The sequence below is a fragment of the Armigeres subalbatus genome, chromosome 1 (assembly GCF_024139115.2).
Source record: "Armigeres subalbatus isolate Guangzhou_Male chromosome 1, GZ_Asu_2, whole genome shotgun sequence".
NCBI lineage: Eukaryota > Metazoa > Arthropoda > Insecta > Diptera > Culicidae > Armigeres > Armigeres subalbatus.
In genome coordinates, this window is record NC_085139.1 from 236,737,784 (window position 1) to 236,762,790 (window position 25,007).

The 25,007-nt window shown below is 45.1% G+C and overlaps 1 long non-coding RNA gene across 1 annotated transcript; it reads right to left on the reverse strand.

Annotated features, from left to right (window-relative positions):
- Positions 1 to 4,697: 4,697 nt before the first annotated feature.
- LOC134211936 (uncharacterized) lies at positions 4,698 to 5,450 on the reverse strand. The gene is made up of 4 exons (XR_009979156.1): positions 5,219 to 5,450; positions 5,060 to 5,131; positions 4,889 to 4,989; positions 4,698 to 4,821 (listed from the first exon to the last, which is right to left on the reverse strand). It is a non-coding gene; the product is annotated as an uncharacterized LOC134211936 (long non-coding RNA).
- Between the last annotated feature and the right edge of the window lie 19,557 nt (positions 5,451 to 25,007).

A 25,007-nucleotide genomic window follows, 5' to 3' on the forward strand; every position in this document is an offset into this window, starting at 1 on the left:
ACTACATCTTTCTCCTTCCCTACTCTTTCAACTTTGTAAGAATATGATTTCAATTTTATAAACATTTCATTATAAAGAAAAATCATATCCAAATTGCTTCAAAATAAATTAAAACAATTCTTAATATTGTAGTACCATCAACATCTAATGCAAAGAAGAACAAACTTGATATGTTAAGTACCGTCATATTTTCGCTAAAAACTAATAATGATTGTGGGTCACATTTTATTTTATTTTTTTCGGAATTCTACTTGCTCCTGCACAATTCGGAATACACTAAAAATGCCTCGGAGTCCTGCTCGGTACTCGCAAAGAGCAATCCTCTATGGAACTTGCAAACGTAGTCCTACGTCAACTTTTTTTGGAGTTTTACTCACTCTGGAATACATAAAAAAACGCCTCGGAGTCCATTTGCAAAATGTATTCCTTCATAGAAGCCACAGACGTAATCCTACGTCAACATGTCTCGGAGTTCTACTCGCTCCGGAACGAACAAAATTGTCTCGGAGTCCTGCTCTGCATTCGTGTGGTCTTCTATAGAATACCCAGACGAACATGTCTTGGAGTTGCATCGGAGTCCTGCTCTGCATTCGCAAAGTATACTCTTCTATAGAATACACAAACGATGTCCTACCTCAAAATGCCTTGGAGTTCTACTCGCTCCGGAATAACCAAAAATGCTGTGGAGTCCTTCACATTCGCAAAGTTTACTCTTCCTTAGAATACACAGACGTATTCCTACGTCAAAATGCCTCGGATTTTTTACTCGCTTCGGAATGAACACAAAATGGAATAAATACAAACTTTCTCGGAGTCTTGCTCTGTATTCGCAGAGTGTGGTCCTCTATAGCGTACCAAGACGTAGTCTTACGTCAACATGCCTCGGAGTTCTGCTCGCTTCGAAATAAACAAAAATGCCTCGGAGTGCTTCACATTCACAAAGTGTACTCTTGTATAGAATACACAGACGTAGTCCTACGTCAACATGCTTCGGCGTTCTACTCGCTTCAGAATAAACACGAAAATGCCTTGAAGGTCGGCTGGCATTCACAAAGTGTACTCCACATAATACACAGACGTTGTCCAGTGTCAACATGTCTCGAAGTTCTACTCGCTCCGAAAAAGAAACAAAAAATGTCTCGGGATCTTGCAATGCATTCGCAAAGTGTACTGCTCTATACAATACCCAGATGCAGTAATACGTCAAAATGTCTCTGATGTTTACTCGCTCCGGAATGAACACAAAATGCATTGGAGTCCTGCTTTGTATTTTCAAAGTAAACTTTTTTTGTTGAATACAGACGTAGCCCTACTTCAGCACGCACCGAAGTTTTACTCGCTCGGGAAAAAACACGAAAATTCCTCGAAGGTTTGCTTCGCATTCATAAAATGTACTCTACAGACGTAATCCTACGTCAACATGCCTCGGATTTCTACTCGCTCCGGAATGAACACAAATTGTCTCGGACACCTGCTCTGTATTCGCAAAGTGTGGTCCTGTATAGAAAACCCAGACGTAGTCCTACGTAAACATGCCTCGAATTTCCACTCGCTCCGGAATCAACAAAAAATGCCTCGGAGTCTTTCACATTCGCAAAGTGTAATCCTCTATAGAATACACAGACGAAGTCCTATGTCTACGGAATGAACACAAAATGTCTTGGAATCCAGCTTCGCAATTGCAAAGTGGTCACAGACGTAGTTCGACGTCAACATGCCTCGGAGTTTTACTCATATTCACAAAAATGCCTCGGAGTCTGCATTCGCAAAGTGTACTCCTCTATAGAATACCCAGATGCAGTCCTACGTCAAAATGCCTCTGATGTTTAATCACTCCGGTATGAACACAAAATGCCTTGGAGTTTTGCATTTTCAAAGTGTACTCTTTTTTTGAATACACAGACGAACCCCTACTCCAACATGCCTCTGAGTCCTACGCGCTCCGGAATAAACACGAAAATGCCTCGGAGTCCTTTACATTCGCAAAGTGTACTCCTCTATAGAATACACAGCCGTAGTCCTACGTCTACGGAATGAACACAAAATGTCTTGAAATTCTGCTTCGCATTTGCAAAGTGGTCACAGACGTAGTTCGACGTCAACATACCTCGGAAAAAAACCACAAAATAAAATGCCTCGGAGACCTGCTCGTTCCGGAATAAACAAAAAAAAAATGCCTCGGAGACCTGCTCGCTCCGGAATAAACAAAAAAAACCTCGGAGACCTGCTCGCTCCGGAATATAGAAAAAAAAATGCCTAGGAGACCTGTTCGCTCCGGAATAAACAAAAAAAATGCCTCGGAGACCAGCTCGCTCCGGAATAAACAAAAAAAAATGCCTCGGAGACCTGCTCGCTCCGGAATCTTTTATTCTATCCTCGGGAGACCTGCTCGCTCCGCGATCATGTTTTATTAAACACTCGAAGACCTGCTCGCTTCGGTATTTTTTTTTTCTTCATGATTTCGGAGACCTGCTCGCTCCGAAATCCACAACATGAGAGCATACTTACCATTTAGTAACAAGCACATTAATGGATGTGGCAAGCACCATTATCGTGCGCTAGTTACAAATATAAAACCAAACACTACCGACTGCGACATGTCGTATTCCAGCCGAAAACGGCTGAATGGAATTCGCCGTTGAAGAACGGTGCGACTGTTCGTTTTAAAATTGAAACAGCACAAGCGTCGAACATAGGACCCTCCGAGTGAGAGCCTCGAACGTTACCCCTCAACTATCTTCGCTTCTATCTTCGCTAAATATCGTTTAAAATAGCTTTTATTTGATTTAAATTAACGAGGTGCAGCACTCATTTCAGTCATGGCGATTTCCATTCCGGCATATAATAAAACCAGTTCCCGGCCTAAGCAAAATTTCACTCAATCTCTCAACATTTTTTTCTCATTCTCGGGACGGTAGAAAATGCGACGTAAACAAAAATATGCACGTTCCACGACAGCAAGATGCCAGATGGTATCATTCATAATCATTTTTATTTGGTTGAGAAGATATATTTACTCATCCAAAAATTTTTCCAAATACAATATTTTTTCACCTTTTGAAATTGAGAAAATTATAAATAACATGATAGCGTCAACGTATTAGACAGTTTTCCTATTAACGATGAAGGATCATTTTCATTCTCCTGGCCTTTTGGCAGCACGACCGGCTAGAAGTTTTTGGGCCGAGGTGATTTTTTGTTCGGTTTGAGAATATATTTTTAAATGTATTCTAATTATGTTTATATAAGTTCTTGTGATTAGATTGAAGTGCGTGTGTTAAGCATTATGGTGTGGTAATTGAAAGCTTGAAGCAATGATTGTAACGAGCACTAGGACGATTTTCAGGTAGGTGTTTATTTGATAATACCGTTTTGTAAAAGTGGAAAGAATCACTCCGGCTCAGTGGTGTGGCATCGGAGAGCGAGATTTTGAAATCTACATTTTTATTTTCTACAATTGGATCAATTAGGAGTAAAACAAGTGATTGAAAAATATTGAGTATTGTGAAAGAGAGATTTTTTAAAAATTATCAATCATAAACCTACGGCTTCCAAACAGTATAAATCATTAGCCGCTTACTCTGAATACTCGGACTACTTGCAAGTAGGCTTATTCATCCTTCGTCTGGTTTTGAACGCGCTTTGTTTACATCGGTGTGTCCCGGTAAATTACACAGTATTATAGCATAATTCGTATTCTTCGATTGCCCGTATCGACGCAGAACACTTACGTGAATTTGTATATTCTGGAGTTCATTCAAGTTATCGAAGTGATTGGTGCGATTTGCCACTTAAAAAATAGTGAACACTGACTGATACCAACAATGGCTTCCATTTGTTTTGCCTGCAGCAACGATCTCGTTGTGGAAGATGAAATTGTATGTGGTGGTTTTTGTAAGTCAACATTTCATATCGGTTGCGTACATCTGTGTGCAGAAACCCGTACTCTCATCCAGACAAACTCACAACTTTTCTGGATGTGTTTGTCCTGTACGAAAATGATGCAAAATGCAAACTTTCGTCAGGCAATTGCATCGACCAATGAGGCTATGCTACACCTCGAGGTGCAGCAGAACAAAGTGTTAGAAGAACTGCGAACCGAAATCAAACAAAACACAGCGAAAATCAATTCTATACTTAGCCTGACACCCCGCACTCCAAAACGTGTAGGAGAATTCAGTTTCTCTTCACAGCTTGCTAAAAGGAATAGAATTGATGGTAGCAATTCGAAAAACCGCAAACTGTACGAAAAGAGCAGATAGGGAGCAAAGAGGATGATCAAAGCTTCGTCGTACCCTTGGCTCGACGCGAGCAAAATGTTGGTTGTATCTCTCACAATTTGACCCCAGTGCTACTACAGATGACATTTCACAATTGGTAAAGCGAAATTTGGAAACTGAGTCGGATGTACAAGCGGTTAAGCTCATTCCTAAGGGTCGAAAACTTGAGGAATTGTCCTTCGTTTCCTTCAAGGTCGGTGTACAAATGGATTTAAGAGAAAAGGCACTGCTGGCCACGTCGTGGCAAAAGGGTATATATTTCCGAGAGTTCGAATTTGCTCGCTCCACACGCCCTGAGGTCTTTCGTTTCGAGCCCTACTCTCACTTTGCACACACCCCTCACCGTTTCCCCGCCAACGTTCTCAAATTCTCCCACCTCCTCTACGTCCGTTTCTGTTCCTGGAACGAATAAAGCACATCAGACTCGCTCCTATGAAGAGTTGCGTATCTATTACCAAAACATGAACAGCATCCGCGGTGCTAATCGATTGCAGTCAGTGTTCTTGTCGTCCCTCGAACATGACTATGATATTTATGTTTTCTGTGAAACCAATTTGGATCTCTTAATTACGAATCAAATGATATTTCATGAATCATACGTTACATACCGTTGCGATCGTACATTGTCCAATGCCGATAAATCCTCTGGCGGCGGTGTTCTTATTGCCGTGAAAGCCTCGCTCGCTAGCTCCATCGTCAAAGAATCAATCTGCAATGAAGAAGCCACAGTGAAAATATCAATTGGAATATTGATTTATTTTTGTGCTGTATTTACTTACCTCCCGACGCAAGCCTGGCACGGTATAGATCGTATACCGAGAGCGTTCGCAGCATGGTTGAAGTAGCGAGTCCTGAAAGCAAATTCATCGTTGTTGGCGATTTCAATTTGAAAAACACTACTTGGTACCGTGAAAATGAAAATGATCTTCATCTCTTACCTCTACAAGTTCGCACACCGGAGGAATCCATCACTGTTGACGAAATGTCTTCCAGTGGTTTGCTGCAAGTGTGTGGAATACCGAATCAAAACAATCGCTTTCTCGATCTTATTTTCACTAACGACGAGGAGTGCGTTCAAACTGAGCTGTGTGAACCTTTAGTTCAAAATGAAACGCACCACAATGCGATGATGCTCACCGTTAACTACAACAAGCTCATTTACGACGAGGACTCAACAATCGATCAGCCAACACGCATACACGACTGGACTTGCAGCGGTGTGATCACACTGCTGTCATGCAAGAGCTATTAGCCGTAGAATGGAGTGACATTTTCATTGAGAATGATTGCTTCGACTCACAAATAATGAAACCTATGATCGATTCCATGGTAAGCTTCCTGTGCTGCTTCGAGATGTTTGATTTATTAGGTAGTGATTTTCATCATGTGAGTAACGCTGTTGATTTTAACGTACTGGCATTTTACGCTATCGTATATGAAATTTTTTCGAAGCACTGTCGCATTATTAGTAATAAGCCAGGAAGTGCTAGGTACCCAGAATGGTTTGATTTCGATACAATACAGCTAATGAAGACTAAGAAGAAGCTCTACAACAAATTTCGAAAAAGTAAATCTCATCATGACGAATGCATGTATAGGCAAGCTAGAAGTGAATTTAAAATAAGCAGCGATCGCAGTATAAAGCGTATATGCACGAACTACAACTGAATATTCAGGGAAATCCAAAACTATTTTGGAACTATGTACGGAAGAAGCGACGTGACACAGGAATACCAGTAAATGTGATGTACCATTCAAAAAAAGCTGACTGCTCTGAACAAGCAACTGAGCTGTTCGCTGATTTTTTCAATGCTGTTTATTCAGAATGTAATCAGACTGAGGCACACGAAATCAACACATGTCATGAAAGGTTCCCGGAGTTTTCTTGAACTCTTGCCGAAGTGCGTCAAAAAAATAGAACAGTTGGACACCTCCAAAAGCATTGGTCCTGACGGTATTTCGAATTTTTCGGTAAGAAGTATGTTGATGCATTTGCAGTACCTTTAAGTAGTCTGTTCAACCTGTCTTTGCGTTGCGGCAACTTCGCAATACTGGGGAAAATATCGCATATTGGACCATTCCATAAAAAGGGTTCCAAGCAGTGACGGGAAATGTCATATCGATGTCATGGGAATAATTTGTTAATAACTTTTTTCACAAGTAATTTACAATCGTATGTTTTACCTGGGTGTATATGAATATAAAGCCTTCAAAGGATACTAAAACTTTTTCTAACAGGTCATTGCTCTAAAACTGAAATTGGCGCCGTGAGAGCCGAATTAGTGTCAAATGACATTAATGTCATGACATTCCGTGACATTTTTTGAAATTCGTTATCGTGCCTCATACTGTGTATTTAGAACAATGACCTGTTTGGCAAACTTGTAGGATCCTTTGAGCATTACATGTTAATAAAAAAATCCTAATTGTACATAACTTTTGAAAAAAGTTATTAGCAAATTAGTAATAGCAACCCCATGACATTTTTTTGACATTTCCCATCACTGGTTCCAAGCAAGCAGTGGAGAATTATCGAGGTATAGCTATTTTATCGGCAATACCAAACATGTTCGAAAGCCTTGTATACGATCGACTCTATGCGTGGATTGAACCCAGGATTGCAGTTCAGCAGCATGGTTTCATGAAAAAACGATCTACAACCACCAATTTGGCAGAATTTGTGTCCAGGACAACGCAATGGATGATGGACGGTGTGCAAGTGGATGCAATTTATGCGGATATGTCAAAAGCATTCGATGTAATTAACACTAACGCCATATTGTCTGTCTTGGGAAAGCATGGCATTGAAGGATCAGTACTTTGTTGGCTGGGAACATATTTGGAAAACCTGATTCAGTGCGTTGAAGTTAATAAATGGAAATCTAAGCCGGTACGAGGAGAGTATGGTGGACCGCAAGGCAGAAAGTTGGGCCCTTACTCTTCATCGTCATTATGAATGAATTGCCGAGTTTCCTGGAAGGCGCATATATTCTTATCTACGCTGACGATGTTAAAATTTTCTTCCCAATACGTCGTTTCGAGGACTGCTGGAATCTTCAACGAAATCTTGATCGCTTCTCAAATTTCTGTGCGAAGTTTGGCCTAAAAGTTAATGTATCAAAATGTAATGTAGTATCTTTCTCCAGAAAGATCAACGCAATTAATTTTGATTACCGGGTGAATACAATGCTGATAAATCGGACAACGTGTACAAATGACTTAGGATTGAATTGGACCGTGGATTAACTTTTGTTAATCACACAGAAAAGTGATTGCGAAGGCAAACGCAATGTTTGGAATGATTAAACGTCTTGGACATAATTTTGATGATCCCTATACTATAATCGCACTCTACGTCGGACTGGTCCGTTCAAGTATAGAGTATGCAGGCATAGTTTGGCAACCGTATTACGAAACACACAAATCAAGAATCGAAAGCATACAGAAATTTGTGCGCTTCGCGCTTCGAAATCTGGGCTGAGAGATGCTTTACCCAACTACAACTCGCTATGTATGCTGGTTGGGCTCGATACATTAGAAACCCGGAGAAAGGTAGCTGACGCGCTTTTTTTAAAGTATATTATTGACGGAAAATATGTGTCTCCTTACTTGTTAGGACAAGTTACTTTTTACGAGGGAAGAGTAGGTTTAAGATATTCTCGACAATTTCAAATTCCCAACAGATTTCAGAACTATGCTAGAAATGACCCGATGTATCGTATGATGTCTCTGTATAATGCAAACTGTAAACGTTTAAATGTAATAATGTCTAGAGAACAAATCAAATATGTACTTAGTCATAGTTTTTAGTTGAATGACCAATGCATGTATGTATTTTTAGAATAAGATAATGGGCATGCTGCCTACCATCAAATAAATAAATAAATCAAATCAAATAAATCAAATCAAATCAATACTACACCAAGGTCTTGGAGGGACTTTCTCAAGACAATTCCCTCGGTGCGACCGAATCAACAGTTCAGCAAAAGGGAAGTACTTTCGGTTATAGCTACGCTATTTGACCCCGTAGAACTACTAGGAGCAGCAATTACAACGGCAAAGATTCTGATGCAGTCACTGTGGAAGTATCGAGACGAAGGCAATCGGGTGCTGGGCTGGGACCAGCCTATACCTTCCACGGTGGGTGAGGTTTGGAGGAAGTTACTTGGGCAGCCTCCGAGAAGGCGTATGGATGTTGCATTTATGCCAGGAGTGTAGATGCAGCAGGGAGGGAGGCAAAAAGATGTTAACGAAGTTGAAGATGACTTGCGGACCCTCCGTAGACTGCGTGGTTGGCGACGTGTAGCCATGGACCGAGCCGAATGGAGAAGACTTCGGCCTTAGTCTGAATAAATAAATAAATAAATAAATAAATAGAAGTTGATGACTAAATAATTGAAAATATAAAACTGAAGATAGAAACAAAAAATCACAGTTTTACAGCACGTTAGAAAGCGTGACTTATTATATCCAACTTTTGCTGTGTCCAACAAGAGTGATTTTCTTGAAGGTGTTGTACTTTTGACCCCGATGGTTAAAATTTTCATAGGGAAGTAGATTTTGTGCTACCACATAGGTATGTGGTCATCAAATAATAGATAAAAAACTTTTTTTTGTGCTTTGGCGAAGTTTACACCAATTATTGGAAACGCAGAAACCAGATCTTCCAAAGCCTTAGAAAAAGTTTGGCATTTATTCCGAACTGTGTTTCAACTGCCCAGGTTCATGGGGTCGATTTGGTAGCAGATGCACTTCGCGATGAGCGGGTGAAAAGCAGCCGAAGCGAGTCAGCCTGCCTTCCGGGGATGGAAAAGTCGCAATCGGAACTCCAGCGTCAGTGCGATCTCTGCTCACAACTAGCAGGCAGCGGCACTACATACAACATAGGTGCCACGGCGAACCGAACGGGTGAGAAAAGCTCGGCAAACGGGTGCAAAAAATATGGCCAATGTTATACATTAGTCTAGTCAACTGACATTGAGAATTTATGTTTTTTTCTTATCGAGTTTCCTTTCCGTTGGCTCGCATGTGTGACTGCGTGCATCGTGCACCGAAGGGGGAACTGGCAGCGCGTGTGGTAGTAGCTTTTGCCAGTTTGTCTAGTTGGCTGCAGATGTGGGAGACGTGTTCAGTCCAGGGGTCCTCCCTTGCTTGGATTGTAGCACATACAGGCCAAATTTCCAAAGTCCACAATAATTGTGTTCATGCAAATATTTCCATACAATTTTATGGCAATATGTGGCAAATATGAAGGACCTAATTCTTTCGATTAACACTTTTTGGGGTTTGACGTGCTTTGCCAAAAAAGCTTATATTGTCCCCTCGTTAAATTTGTGTGAGCTCTTTTAACCAGTGCTTCAACGGGCTACATGCCTGTCGTCATACAAGAATCTATGCTGCAAGTCGCGTCGAGCAATTGTCCAAAAATGAATCTTGAAAACGAAGAGGTTGACTCGACTTACATAATGCATCCTTCGCGCAGTGCCCATTATTGCTCCACATAGGACTCGATGCGGGTGCTGCTGCTCGTATGTGTACATTTCTGCTACTCGCCATTTATCTCCGGTTGTTCCCTCTAAAACTATCATGGCTTCATATATAAACTCACGAAACTACCCTTTTGGGAAAGTCGACTGCACTTTCTTCAATCCGCACCAAAAGCCCGTCGACAAAAGTTAAAATTTGTGCCATATATTCCGCATTCCTACCGCGCTGCTGGCTGCTACTGCCACTTAACTGCACCGGGAAGCTTTACCATGATCTACATGATCCGGCACTCGGTTCCGAAAGGTTTTTTTTTCTGCATCTGGTGTTGTAACGAAAAGATATGTATCTACTTTTTAGAGAAATAGTTTGCGAGAATTTATTTGATTTCAAAATTTATAACATAATCGAAAAATGCTGAAAGAAAGTTATTTCAAAAGTTATTTTGATATCTTGATAGTAAAAGCAAGAACAGATACTGTAATCATAAACAAAGCTAGGGTTGAGCAAGAGTCAGAACGCTATTTTCAAATCGCTATACACATATCTGTCGTTATTGAATCGAATTACAGGAAGACCTCCATTGAGACTTCCGATTGGACCAAAATAGAGGTTTGGTGACATTTGAACGTCGGATCTAATCGCAATTAATATACAAAGTGCGGTAAGACGTGCGGCTACAAAGCAAGACCATGCTGAGGGTGGCTGGGTTCGAATCCCGGTGCCAATTTTCGGATTGGAAATTGTCTCGACTTCCCTGGGCATAAAAGTATCATCGTGTTAGTCATCAAAAGTATCATCGCCTCTTGATATGCGAATGCAAAAATAATGACCTGGCTTAGAAACCTCGCAGTTCTTAGCTGTGGAAGTGTTTAATGAACACTAAGCTACGAGAAGGCTCTGTCCCAGTGTGGGGATGTAATTCCAATAAGAAGAAGAAGCGTGCTTGATGGATGGAAACCGTCCTGGATGCAGGATGGATCTCTTCCTGGATTCCGGATTAGAACCGTTCCGGAGGGAATCCTCCTTGGATTCCGGAGGGAATCCTCCTTGGATTCCGGAGGGAATCCTCCTTGGATTCCGGAGGGAATCCTCCTTGGATTCCGGAGGGAATCCTCCTTGATTCCGGAGGAATCCTCCTTGATTCCGGAGGAATCCTCCTTGATTCCGGAGGAATCCTCCTTGAATTCGGAGGAATCCTCCTTGATTCCGGAGGAATCCTCCTTGATTCTGGAGGAATCCTCCTTGGATTCGGAGGAATCCTCCTTGATTCCGGAGGAATCCTCCTTGAATTCGGAGGAATCCTCCTTGATTCCGGAGGAATCCACCTTGGATTCCGGAAGGAATCCTCCTTGGATTCCGGAGGAAATCGTCCTTGGATTGCGGAGGGAATCCTACCTGGATTCCGGAGGGAATCCTACCTGGATTCCGGTGGGAATCCTTCCTGGATTCCGGAGGGAATCCTCCTTGGATTCCGGAGGAATCCTCCTTGAATTCCGGAGGGAATCCTTCCTGGATTCGAGGAATCCTTCCTGATTCCGGAGGAATCCTTCCTGGATTCCGGAGGAATCCTTCCTGGATTCCGGAGGAATCCTTCCTGGATTCCGGAGGAATCCTTCCTGGATTCCGGAGGGAATCCTTCTTGAATTCGGAGGAATCCTTCTTGAATTCGGAGGAATCCTCCTTGATTTCGGAGGAATTCTCCTTGGATTCCGGAGGAATCCTCCTTGGATTCCGGAGGAATTCTTCCTGGAGAAAGACCTCCATTTAGACTTCCAATTGGACCAAAATAGAGGTTTGGTGACATTAGAACGTCGGATCTAATAGCAATTAATATACAAAGTGCGTGCTTGACCGTGCAAGACCATGCTGAGGGTGGCTGGGTTCGATTCCCGGTGCCAATTTTCGGATTGGAAATTGTCTCGACTTCCCTGGGCATAAAAGTATCATCGGAATCGAATCCTCTTTGGATTCCGGAGGGAATCCACCTTGGGTTGCGGAAGGGAATCCGCCTTGGATTGCGGAAGGGATTCCTTCTTGGATTCCGGAGGAATCTTCCTTGGATTCCGGAGGAATCCTCCTTAGTTCGGAGGAATCCTTCCTGGATTCCGGAGGAATCCTCCTTTGATTCCGGAGGAATCCTCCTTGATTCCGGAGGAATCCTCCTAGATTCCGGAGGAATCCTCCTAGGATTCGGAGGAATCCTCCTTGAATTCCGGAGGAATCCTCCTTGAATTCGGAGGAATCCTCCTTGAATTCGGAGGAATCCTCCTTGAATTCGGAGGAATCCTCCTTGAATTCGGAGGAATCCTCCTTGAATTCAGGAGGAATCCTCCTTGAATTCAGAGGAATCCTCCTTGAATTCGGAGGAATCCTCCTTGGATTCGGAGAATCCTCCTTGAATTCGGAGGAATCCTCCTTGGAATTCAGAGAATCCTCCTTGAATTCGGAGGGAATCCTCCTTGAATTCGGAGGAATCCTCCTTGAATTCGGAGAATCCTCCTTGATTCGGAGGAATCCTCCTTGAATTCGGAGGAATCCTCCTTGAATTCAGAGGAATCCTCCTTGAATTCGGAGAATCCTCCTTGAATTCAGAGAATCCTCCTTGGATTCGGAGGAATCCTCCTTGGATTCGGAGGAATCCTCCTTGAATTCGGAGAATCCTCCTTGAATTCGGAGGAATCCTCCTTGAATTCTGGAGGAATCCTCCTTGGATTCTGGAGGAATCCTCCTTGGATTCAGAGAATCCTCCTTGAATTCAGAGGAATCCTCCTTGAATTCAGAGGAATCCTCCTTGAATTCGGAGGAATCCTCCTTGAATTCGGAGAAATCCTCCTTGGATTCGGAGGAATCCTACCTGAATTCAGAGGAATCCTACCTGAATTCAGTGGGAATCCTTCCTGAATTCGGAGGAATCCTCCTTGAATTCGGAGAATCCTTCCTGAATTCCCGAGGAATCCTTCCTGAATTCAGAGGAATCCTTCCTGGATTCGGAGGAATCCTTCCTGGAATTCGGAGGGAATCCTTCCTGAATTCGGAGGAATCCTTCCTGAATTCGGAGGAATCCTTCTTGAATTCGGAGGAATCCTCCTTGAATTCGGAGGAATCCTCCTTGAATTCAGAGAATTCTCCTTGGATTCCGGAGGAATCCTCCTTGAATTCGGAGAATTCTTCCTGGAGAAAGACCTCCATTTAGACTTCAATTGGACCAAAATAGAGGTTTGGTGACATTAGAACGTCGGATCTAATAGCAATTAATATACAAAGTGCGTGCTTGACCGTGCAAGACCATGCTGAGGTGGCTGGGTTCGATTCCCGGTGCCAATTTTCGGATTGGAATTGTCTCGACTTCCCTGGGCATAAAAGTATCATCGGAATCGAATCCTCTTTGGATTCGGAGGAATCCACCTTGGATTGCGGAAGGAATCCGCCTTGGATTGCGGAAGGATTCCTTCTTGGATTCCGGAGGAATCTTCCTTGGATTCGGAGGAATCCTCCTTGGTTCAGAGAATCCTTCCTGGATTCGGAGGAATCCTCCTTTGATTCGGAGAATCCTCCTTGGATTCGGAGGAATCCTCCTAAATTCGGAGGAATCCTCCTAGGATTCAGAGGAATCCTCCTTGATTCCGGAGGAATCCTCCTTGATTCCGGAGGAATCCTCCTTGATTCCGGAGGAATCCTCCTTGATTCCGGAGGGAATCCTCCTTGATTCCGGAGGAATCCTCCTTGATTCCGGAGGAATCCTCCTTGATTCCGGAGGAATCCTCCTTGATTCCGGAGGAATCCTCCTTGATTCCGGAGGAATCCTCCTTGAATTCCGGAGGAATCCTCCTTGGATTCCGGAGGAATCCTCCTTGATTCCGGAGGAATCCTCCTTGATTCCGGAGGGAATCCTCCTTGATTCCGGAGGGAATCCTCCTTGATTCCGGAGGAATCCTCCTTGATTCCGGAGGAATCCTCCTTGATTCCGGAGGAATCCTCCTTGATTCCGGAGGAATCCTCCTTGATTCCGGAGGAATCCTTGATTCCGGAGGAATCCTCCTGATTCCGGAGGAATCCTCCTTGATTCCGGAGGAATCCTCCTGATTCCGGAGGAATCCTCCTTGATTCCGGAGGGAATCCTCCTTGATTCCTGGAGGAATCCTCCTTGATTCCGGAGGGAATCCTCCTTGATTCCGGAGGAATCCTCCTTGATTCCGGAGGAATCCTCCTGATTCCGGAGGAATCCTCCTGATTCCGGAGGGAATCCTCCTGATTCCGGAGGAATCCTTCCTGATTCCGGAGGAATCCTTCCTGATTCCGGAGGGAATCCTGGATTCCGGTGGGAATCCTTCCTGATTCCGGAGGAATCCTTCCTTGATTCCGGAGGGAATCCTTCCTGGATTCCGAGGAATCCTTCCTGATTCCGAGGAATCCTTCCTGGATTCCGGAGGAATCCTTCCTGATTCCGGAGGGAATCCTTCCTGGATTCCGGAGGGAATCCTTCCTGGATTCCGGAGGAATCCTTCTGATTCCGGAGGAATCCTCCTGATTCCGGAGGAATCCTCCTGATTTCGGAGGAATTCTCCTTGATTCCGGAGGGAATCCTCCTGGATTCCGGAGGGAATTCTTCCTGGAGAAAGACCTCCATTTAGACTTCCAATTGGACCAAAATAGAGGTTTGGTGACATTAGAACGTCGGATCTAATAGCAATTAATATACAAAGTGCGTGCTTGACCGTGCAAGACCATGCTGAGGGTGGCTGGTTCGATTCCCGGTGCCAATTTTCGGATTGGAAATTGTCTCGACTTCCCTGGGCATAAAAGTATCATCGGAATCGAATCCTCTTTGGATTCCGGAGGGAATCCACCTTGGATTGCGGAAGGGAATCCGCCTTGGATTGCGGAAGGGATTCCTTCTTGGATTCCGGAGGGAATCTTCCTTGGATTCCGGAGGGAATCCTCCTTGGTTCCGGAGGGAATCCTTCCTGGATTCCGGAGGGAATCCTCCTTTGATTCCGGAGGGAATCCTCCTTGGATTCCGGAGGGAATCCTCCTAGGATTCCGGAGGGAATCCTCCTAGGATTCCGGAGGGAATCCTCCTTGATTCCGGAGGAATCCTCCTTGATTCCGGAGGAATCCTCCTGATTCCGGAGGAATCCTCCTTGATTCCGGAGGAATCCTCCCTGATTCCGGAGGGAATCCTCCTACGGATTCCGGAGGGAATCCTCCTTCGGATTCCGGAGGGAATCCTCCTTCGGATTCCGGAGGGAATCCTCCTTCGGATTCCGGAGGGAATCCTCCTTCGGATTCCGGAGGGAATCCTCCTTCGGATTCCGGAGGGAATCCTCCTTCGGATTCCGGAGGGAATCCTCCTTCGGATTCCGGAGGGAATCCTCCTTGATTCCGGAGGAATCCTCCTGATTCCGGAGGAATCCTCCTTGATTCCGGAGGAATCCTCCTGATTCCGGAGGAATCCTCCTTGATTCCGGAGGAATCCTCCTGATTCCGGAGGGAATCCTCCTTCGTATTCCGGAGGGAATCCTCCTTCGGATTCCGGAGGAATCCTCCTTGATTCCGGAGGAATCCTCCTTGATTCCGGAGGGAATCTTCCTTGGATTCCGGAGGGAATCCTCCTTGGATTCCGGAGGGAATCCTCCTTGGATTCCGGAGGGAATTCTCCTTGGATTCCGGAGGGAATCCTCCTTGGATTCCGGAGGGAATCCTCCTTGAATTCCGGAGGGAATCCTCCTTGGATTCTGGAGGAAATCCTCCTTGGATTCCGGAGGGAATCCTCCTTGGATTCCGGAGGGAATCCTCCTTGGATTCCGGAGGGAATCCTCCTTGGATTCCGGAGGGAATCCTCCTTGGATTCCGGAGGAAATCCTCCTTGGATTCCGGAGGGAATCCTACTTGGATTCCGGAGGGAATCCTACCTGGATTCCGGAGGGAACCCTCCGTGGATTCCGGAGGGAATCCTCCTTGGATTCCGGAGGGAATCCTTCCTGGATTCCCGAGGGAATCCTCCCGAGTAACACAATTCAGACTAATTTGATTGCAGTAACTTATGCATGACTTGATTTGGTCATATATAGGTCTTACTTACTCGTCTATAACAAATGTGTTGCTTGGGCTTCCTGGATTCCGGAGGGAATCCTTCCTGGATTCCGGAGGGAATCCTTCCTGGATTCCGGAGGGAATCCTTCCTGGATTCCGGAGGGAATCCTTCCTGGATTCCGGAGGGAATCCTTCCTGGATTCCGGAGGGAATCCTTCCTGGATTCCGGAGGGAATCCTCCTTGGATTCCGGAGGGAATTCTCCTTGGATTCCGGAGGGAATCCTCCTTGGATTCCGGAGGGAATTCTTCCTGGAGAAAGACCTCCATTTAGACTTCCAATTGGACCAAAATAGAGGTTTGGTGACATTAGAACGTCGGATCTAATAGCAATTAATATACAAAGTGCGTGCTTGACCGTGCAAGACCATGCTGAGGGTGGCTGGGTTCGATTCCCGGTGCCAATTTTCGGATTGGAAATTATCCCGACTTCCCTGGGCATAAAAGTATCATCGGAATCGAATCCTCTTTGGATTCCGGAGGTAATCCTCTTTGGATTCCGGAGGTAATCCACCTTGGATTGCGGAAGGGAATCCGCCTTGGATTGCGGAAGGGATTCCTTCTTGGATTCCGGAGGGAATCTTCCTTGGATTCCGGAGGGAATCCTTCCTGGATTCCGGAGGGAATCCTCCTTTGATTCCGGAGGGAATCCTCCTTGGATTCCGGAGGAATCCTCCTAAATTCCGGAGGAATCCTCCTTGATTCCGGAGGAATCCTCCTTGATTCCGGAGGAATCCTCCTTGATTCCGGAGGGAATCCTCCTTGATTCCGGAGGAATCCTCCTTGATTCCGGAGGAATCCTCCTTGATTCCGGAGGAATCCTCCTTGATTCCGGAGGAATCCTCCTTGATTCCGGAGGAATCCTCCTTGATTCCGGAGGAATCCTCCTTGGATTCCGGAGGAATCCTCCTTGATTCCGGAGGAATCCTCCTTGATTCCGGAGGAATCCTCCTTGGATTCCGGAGGAATCCTCCTTGATTTCGGAGGAATCCTCCTTGATTCCGGAGGAATCCTCCTTGATTCCGGAGGAATCCTTCCTTGATTCCGGAGGAATCCTTCCTTGATTCCGGAGGAATCCTCCTTGATTCCGGAGGAATCCTCCTTGATTCCGGAGGAATCCTCCTTGATTCCGGAGGGAATCCTCCTTGATTCCGGAGGAATCCTCCTTGATTCCGGAGGAATCCTCCTTGATTTCGGAGGAATCCTCCTTGATTCCGGAGGAATCCTCCTTGATTCCGGAGGAATCCTCCTTGATTCCGGAGGAATCCTCCTTGATTCCGGAGGAATCCTCCTTGATTCCGGAGGAATCCTCCTTGATTCCGGAGGAATCCTCCTTGATTCCGGAGGAATCCTCCTTGATTCCGGAGGAATCCTCCTTGATTCCGGAGGAATCCTCCTTGATTCCGGAGGAATCCTCCTTGATTCCGGAGGGAATCCTCCTTGATTCCGGAGGAATCCTCCTTGATTCCGGAGGAATCCTCCTTGATTCCGGAGGGAATCCTCCTTGATTCCGGAGGAATCCTCCTTGATTCCAGAGGGAATCCTCCTTGATTCCGGAGGAATCCTCCTTGATTCCGGAGGAATCCTCCTGGATTCCGGAGGAATCCTCCTTGGATTCCGGAGGGAATCCTCCTTGGATTCCGGAGGGAATCCTCCTTGGATTCCGGAGGGAATCCTCCTTGGATTCCGGAGGGAATCCTCCTTGGATTCCGGAGGGAATCCTCCTTGGATTCCGGAGGGAATCCTCCTTGGATTCCGGAGGGAATCCTCCTTGGATTCCGGAGGGAATCCTCCTTGGATTTCGGAGGGAATCCTCCTTGGATTCCGGAGGGAATCCTCCTTGGATTCCGGAGGGAATCCTCCTTGGATTCCGGAGGGAATCCTCCTTGGATTCCGGAGGGAATCCTCCTTGGATTCCGGAGGGAATCCTCCTTGGATTCCGGAGGGAATCCTCCTTGGATTCCGGAGGGAATCCTCCTTGGATTCCGGAGGGAATCCTCCTTGGATTCCGGAGGGAATCCTTCTTGGATTCCGGAGGGAATCCTTCCTGGATTCCGGAGGGAATCCTTCCTGGATTCCGGAGGGAATCCTCCTTGGATTCCGGAGGGAATCCTCCCTGGATTCCGGAGGGAATCCTCCTTGGATTCCGGAGGGAATCCTCCTTGGATTCCGGAGGGAATCCTTCCTGGATTCCGGAGGGAATCCTTCCTGGATTCCGGAGGGAATCCTTCCTGGATTCCGGAGGGAATCCTTCCTGGATTCCGGAGGGAATCCTTCCTGGATTCCGGAGGGAATCCTTCCTGGATTCCGGAGGGAATCCTTCCTGGATTCCGGAGGGAATCCTTCCTGATTCCGGAGGAATCCTTCCTGATTCCGGAGGGAATCCTTCCTGGATTCCGGAGGAATCCTTCCTGATTCCGGAGGAATCCTTCCTGGATTCCGGAGGAATCCTTCCTGGATTCCGGAGGAATCCTTCCTGGATTCCGGAGGAATCCTTCCTGATTCCGGATGGAATCCTTCCTGATTCCGGATGGAATCCTTCCGGATTCCGGATGGAATCCTTCCTGGATTCCGGATGGAATCCTTCCTGGATTCCGGATGGAATCCTTCCTGGATTCCGGATGGAATCCTTCCTGGATTCCGGATGGAATCCTTCCTGGATTCCGGATGGAATCCTTCCTGGATTCCGGATGGAATCCTTCCTGGATTCCGGAAGGAATCCTTCCTGGATTCCGGATGGAATCCTTCCTGGATTCCGGATGGAATCCTTCCTGGATTCCGGATGGAATCCTTCCTGGATTCCGGATGGAATCCTTCCGGGATTCCGGATGGAATCCTTCCTGGATTCCGGATGGAATCCTTCCTGGACTCCGGATGGAATCCTTCCTGGATTCCGGATGGAATGGATGCGATTCATTTTAAACTTCAAAAAAGTTTCAAATCCAAAATTTATTTAAATCTGTTTATTAACGGCTGATATTTATTTTGTTTTTAATATTCATACACATGGCCTTCTGACTTTGTTAAAGGCTGGGCCGTTTGTGTAAAGGAATGTGGTTGCATGAATGTTAATGAAGTTTCTTCCGATTTTATTTTTATATTCTTGTGAAACGGCATAGAGATTTTCAAATACAGGCGGAAAAAACGTTATTTGTAGATGTGTATCCTTAGATAAGAGTGTCCATCGAATTGAGCCTCTATCTATCATACATTGGACCGAAAATTGTCTCTACTTAAGTCGTGAGCCTATCCAGTGGTTTGTGCGACTCAGCACCCAAATTAACGACCATAAATCAATGCATGCTCCTTTATGGACAATAAACCACAATTTAGTTAGCTTCCTTCTTCAGATACGTGGTTGATCTGCCACTCACGAAGCGAGATGAATCTTTTATCACTTCTTTCGAGATTGTCATCCTACCATAATGGTCGGGTCCCGCTGTCCAGCCCTCTCAGACAGTACATTCCATCCCCTAACTTCTACGTAAATCCCGCGTGCATCCACGGGGGAAGTTATGACGTCATTAGCTCCTCTCTCATTCTGCCTCCATCCACAAGCGAAAGACATCCAAAGTTATTCAACGGAAAAAAAACTTCGGGAGGCTTCTCCTCGGTATCAGCAAAGTGGGCGGTGCTGCTTTCGGCACATCTCATTTGGCAGTCTCATAGTCCATGTCCCATTGCCCATTGCTGAGGGGCAAGTGTAGAAATTTATTTGCCCGCATAAATCTTGCAGTCTCAGCGAGTCCATTAATAGCAGCAATATTCTTGAATTTTTGTAATTGAAATTTATTAGCTGGATAATAAAGTACCAAGTCATTACCTTGTCCGGCGGCACGGCTCCACCAGTATGTGATGGCAGCAGCAATTGCGTTGGTGGTGTTCGTACATGTGGTGTGCAGCAGTGGAAAGAGCTGCCAGGGTGCCAAAAAAAGGGCATCAATGAAGAGCGCACATCGGAGCTACAATGGATCTATGCAGCACCCAAATGCAATTTCTACCTTTCCGACAATTTGCCGTACCTACACGGACTGGCTACCAAAAGCGGAGCAGCTCTGAGAAATTGCTTTTGATGAGTGCACGGAAGCAGGAGCTATCGTAACCGTTCGTTGGGCAGAATCAAGGTTCACGCGAAATTAAGCATTTGCAATTTTAGTTTCTGGAATAAAAAAGCAGTGAAAAGTTATGGGGTGCAGTATTTTCGAATTCATGCAATTAATTTATTCGCATCTGTACAGTTGCAATACGGTTCATTAGATGTGTAACCAGAAATGTTGTAATGGATCCATAATATAATGGCAAGTTTCATTAGAATTTGTAAATATTTGTTAATAGTTATTCCATACCAAGTGCACTTGCAATCGATTTACACTGATTTGAATAAAATTTAATGGATTTGTCTATATGCCTATCGATTATATGGAAAATTAAAATCTGATTGATGATTGAACCACCCCTCGGTACATGGGACCGTATTTTTGATTGCCTCATTTCTCGGAAAGTTTAGAAGCAAAAAATTACTTGTTTTTATGCATTTTGAGCAGAATTTTTCAAACTTTGTAGGAAAAAGCAACTGTGTTGACAACTGACTGTGACTGTGTCGAACAGAATCCCATTCGGGATTCGAACAGAATCCCATTCGGGATTCGAACAGAATCCCATTCGGGATTCGAACAGAATCCCATTCGGGATTCGAACAGAATCCCATTCGGGATTCGAACAGAATCCCATTCGGGATTCGAACAGAATCCCATTCGGGATTCGAACAGAATCCCATTCGGGATGCAAACAGAATCCCATACGGGATTCGAACAGAGCCCCATTCGGGATTCGAACAGAACCCCATTCGGGATTCGAACAGAACCCCATTCGGGATTCGAACAGAAACCCATTCGGGATTCGAACAGAATCCCATTCGAGATTCGAACAGAATCCCATTCGGGATTCGAACAGAATCCCATCCAAGATTCGAACAGAATCCAATCCGGGATTCGAACAGAATCCCATCCGGGATTCGACAAGAATCCCATCCGGGATTCGAACAGAATCCTATCCGGAGTTCGAACAGAATCCCATCCAGGATTCGAAAAGAATCCCATTCGGGATTCGAACAGGCTCCCATCCTGGATTCGAACAGAGTCCCATCCGATTCGATTCGAACAGAATCCCATTCGGGATTCGAACAGAATCCCATTCGGGATTCGAACAGAATCCCATTCGGGATTCGAACAGAATCCCATTCGGGATTCGAACAGAATCTCATTCGGGATTCGAACAGAATCCCATTCGGGATTCGAACAGAATCCCATTCGGGATTCGAACAGAATCCCATTCGGGATTCGAACAGAATCCCATTCGGGATTCGAACAGAATCCCATTCGGGTTTCGAACAGAATCCCATTCGGGATTCGAACAGAATCCCATTCGGGATTCGAACAGAATCCCATTCGGGATTCGAACAGAATCCCATTCGGGATTCGAACAGAATCCCATTCGGGATTCGAATAGAATCCCATTCGGGATTCGAATAGAATCCCATTCGGGATTCGAACAGAATCCCATTCGGGATTCGAACAGAATCCCATTCGGGATTCGAACAGAATCCCATTCGGGATTCGAACAGAATCCCATTCGGGATTCGAACAGAATCCCATTCGGGAATCGAACAGAATCCCATTCGGGATTCGAACAGAATCCCATTCGGGATTCGAACAGAATCCCATTCGGGATTCGAACAGAATCCCATTCGGGATTCAAACAAAATCCCATTCGGGATTCGAACAGAAGCCCATTCGGCATTCGAACAGAAGCCCATTCGGGATTCGAACAAAAGCCCATTCGGGATCCGAAAAGAATCCCATTCGGGATTCGAACAGAATCCCATTCGGGATTCGGTCAGAATCCCATTCGGAATTTGGTCAAAATCCTATTCGAGTTTCGAATAAAATCCCATTCTGGATTCGAACAGAATTCCATTCAGGATTCGAACAGAATCCCATTCGGGAATCGAACAGAATCCCATTCTGGATTCGAACAGAATCCCATTCGATTCGAATAGAATCCCATTCAGGATTCAGACAGAATCCCATTCTGGATTCGAACAGAATTCCATTCGATTCGAACAGAATCTCATTCAGGATTCGAACAGAATCCCATTCGGGATTCGAAAAAAATCCCATTCGGGATTCGAACAGAATCCCATCTCGATTCGAACAGAATCCCATTCAGGATTCGAACAGAATCCCATTCGGGATTTAAACAGAATCCCATTCGATTCGAACAGAATCCCATTCAGATTCGAACAGAATCCCATTCGATTCGAACAGAATCCCATTCAGATTCGAACAGAATCCCATTCTGGATTCGAACAGAATCCCATTCAGGATTCGAACAGAATCCCATTCTGGATTCGAACAGAATCCCATTCTGGATTCGAACAGAATCCCATTCGGGATTCGAACAGAATCCCATTCGGGATTTGAACAGAATCCCATTCGGGATTCGAACAGAATCCCATTCGGGATTTGAACAGAATCCCATTCGGGATTTGAACAGAATCCCATTCGGGATTCTAACAGAATCCCATTCGGGATTCGAACAGTATCCCATTCGGGATTCGAACAGAATCCCATTCAGGATTCGAACAGAATCCCATTCGGGATTCGAACGAAATCCCATTCGATTCGAACAGAATCCCATTCTGGATTCGAACAGAATCCCATTCGATTCGAACAGAATCCCATTCAGGATTCAGACAGAATCCCATTCTGGATTCGAAAAGAATCCATTCGATTCGAACAGAATCCCATTCGGGATTCGAACAGAATCCCATTCGGGATTCGAACAGAATCCCATTCGGGTCTCGAACAGAATCTCATTCTGGATTCGAACAGAATCCCATTCTGGATTCGAACAGAATCCCATTCTGGATTCAAACAGAATGCCATTCGAGAATGGAACAGAAACCAATTCGGGATTCGAATAGAATCCCATTCAGGATTCGAACAGAATCCCATTCGGGATTCGAACAGAATCCCATTCTGGATTCGAACAGAATCCCATTCGGGATTCGAACAGAATCCCATTCTGGATTCAGACAGTATCCCATTCAGGATTCGAACAGAATCCCATTCTGGATTCGAACAGAACCCATTCAGGATTCGAACAGAATCCCATTCTGGATTCGAACAGAATCCCATCTGGATTCGAACAGAATCCCATTCGATTCGAACAGAATCCCATTCTGGATTCGAACAGAATCCCATTCGGGATTCGAACAGAATCCCATTCTGATTCGAACAGAATCCCATTCGGGATTCGAACAGAATCCCATTCTGGATTCGAACAGAATCCATTCAGGATTCGAACAGAAACCAATTCTGGATTCGAAGAGAATCCCATTCGGGATTCGAACAGAATCCCATTCGGGATTCGAACAGAATCCCATTCTATTCGAACAGAACTCATTCTGGATTCGAACAGAATCCCATTCTGGATTCGAACAGAATCCCATCTGGATTCGAACAGAATCCCATTCTGGATTCGAACAGAATCCCATTCAGGATTCGAACAGAATCCCATTCGGGATTCGAACAGAATCCCATTCGGGATTTGGACAGAATCCGCTTTGAGATTTGAACAGAATCTTATTCGGGATTCGAGCAGAATCCCATTCGAGATTCGAGCAGAATCCTATTCGGGATTCCAGCAGAATCCCATTCGGGATTCGAACGGAATCCCATTCGGGATTCGAACAGAATCCCATTCGGGATTCGAACAGAATCCCATTCGGGATTCGAACAGAATCCCATTCGGGATTCGAACAGAATCCCATTCGAGATTCGAACAGAATCCCATTCGGGATTCGAACAGAATCCCATTTGGGATTCGAACAGAATTCCATTCGGGATTCGAACAGAATCCCATTCGGGATTCGAACAGAATCCCATTCGGGATTCGAACAGAATCCCATTCGAGATTCGAACAGAATCATATTCGAGATTCGAACAGAACCCCATTCGAGATTCGAACAGAACCCCATTTGAGATTCGAACAGAATCCCATTCGAGATTCGAACAGAATCCCATTCGAGATTCGAACAGAACCCCATTTGAGATTCGAACAGAATCCCATTCGAGATTCGAACAGAATCCATTCGCGATTCGAACAGAATCCCATTCGGGATTCGAACAGAATCCCATTCGGGATTCGAACGAAATCCCATTCGGGATTCGAACAGAATCCCATTCGGGATTCGAACAGAATCCCATTCGGGATTCGAACAGAATCCCATTCGGGATTCGAACAGAATCCCATTCGGGATTCAAACAGAATCCCATTCTGGTTTCAATCAGAACCTCATTCGGGATTCGAACAGAATCCATTCTGGATTTCGACAGAATCCCATTCGAGATTTGGACAGAATTCAATTTAGGATTCGTACAGAATCCCATTCGGAATTCGGACAGAATCCCATTCGGGATTCGAACAGAATCCCATTCGGGATTCGAACAGAATCCCATTCGGGATTCGAACAGAATCCCATTCGGGATTCGAACAGAATCCCATTCGGGATTCGAACAGAATCCCATTCGGGATTCGAACAGAATCCCATTCTGGATTCGAACAGAATCCCATTCGGGATTCAGACAGAATACTATTCGGGATTCGAACAGAATCCCATTCGGGATTCGAACAGAATCCCATTCGATTCGAACAGAATCCCATTCGGGATTCGAACAGAATCCCATTCGGGATTCGAACAGAATCCCATTCGGGATTCGAACAGAATCCCATTCGGGATTCGAACAGAATCCCATTCGGGATTCGAACAGAATCCCATTCAGGATTCGAACAGAATCCCATTCGGGATTCGAACAGAATCCCATTCGGGATTCGAACAGAATCCCATTCGAGATTCGAACAGAATCATATTCGAGATTCGAACAGAACCCCATTCGAGATTCGAACAGAACCCCATTTGAGATTCGAACAGAATCCCATTCGAGATTCGAACAGAATCCCATTCGAGATTCGAACAGAACCCCATTTGAGATTCGAACAGAATCCCATTCGAGATTCGAACAGAATCCATTCGCGATTCGAACAGAATCCCATTCGGGATTCGAACTAATTCACCCGGTATTCGA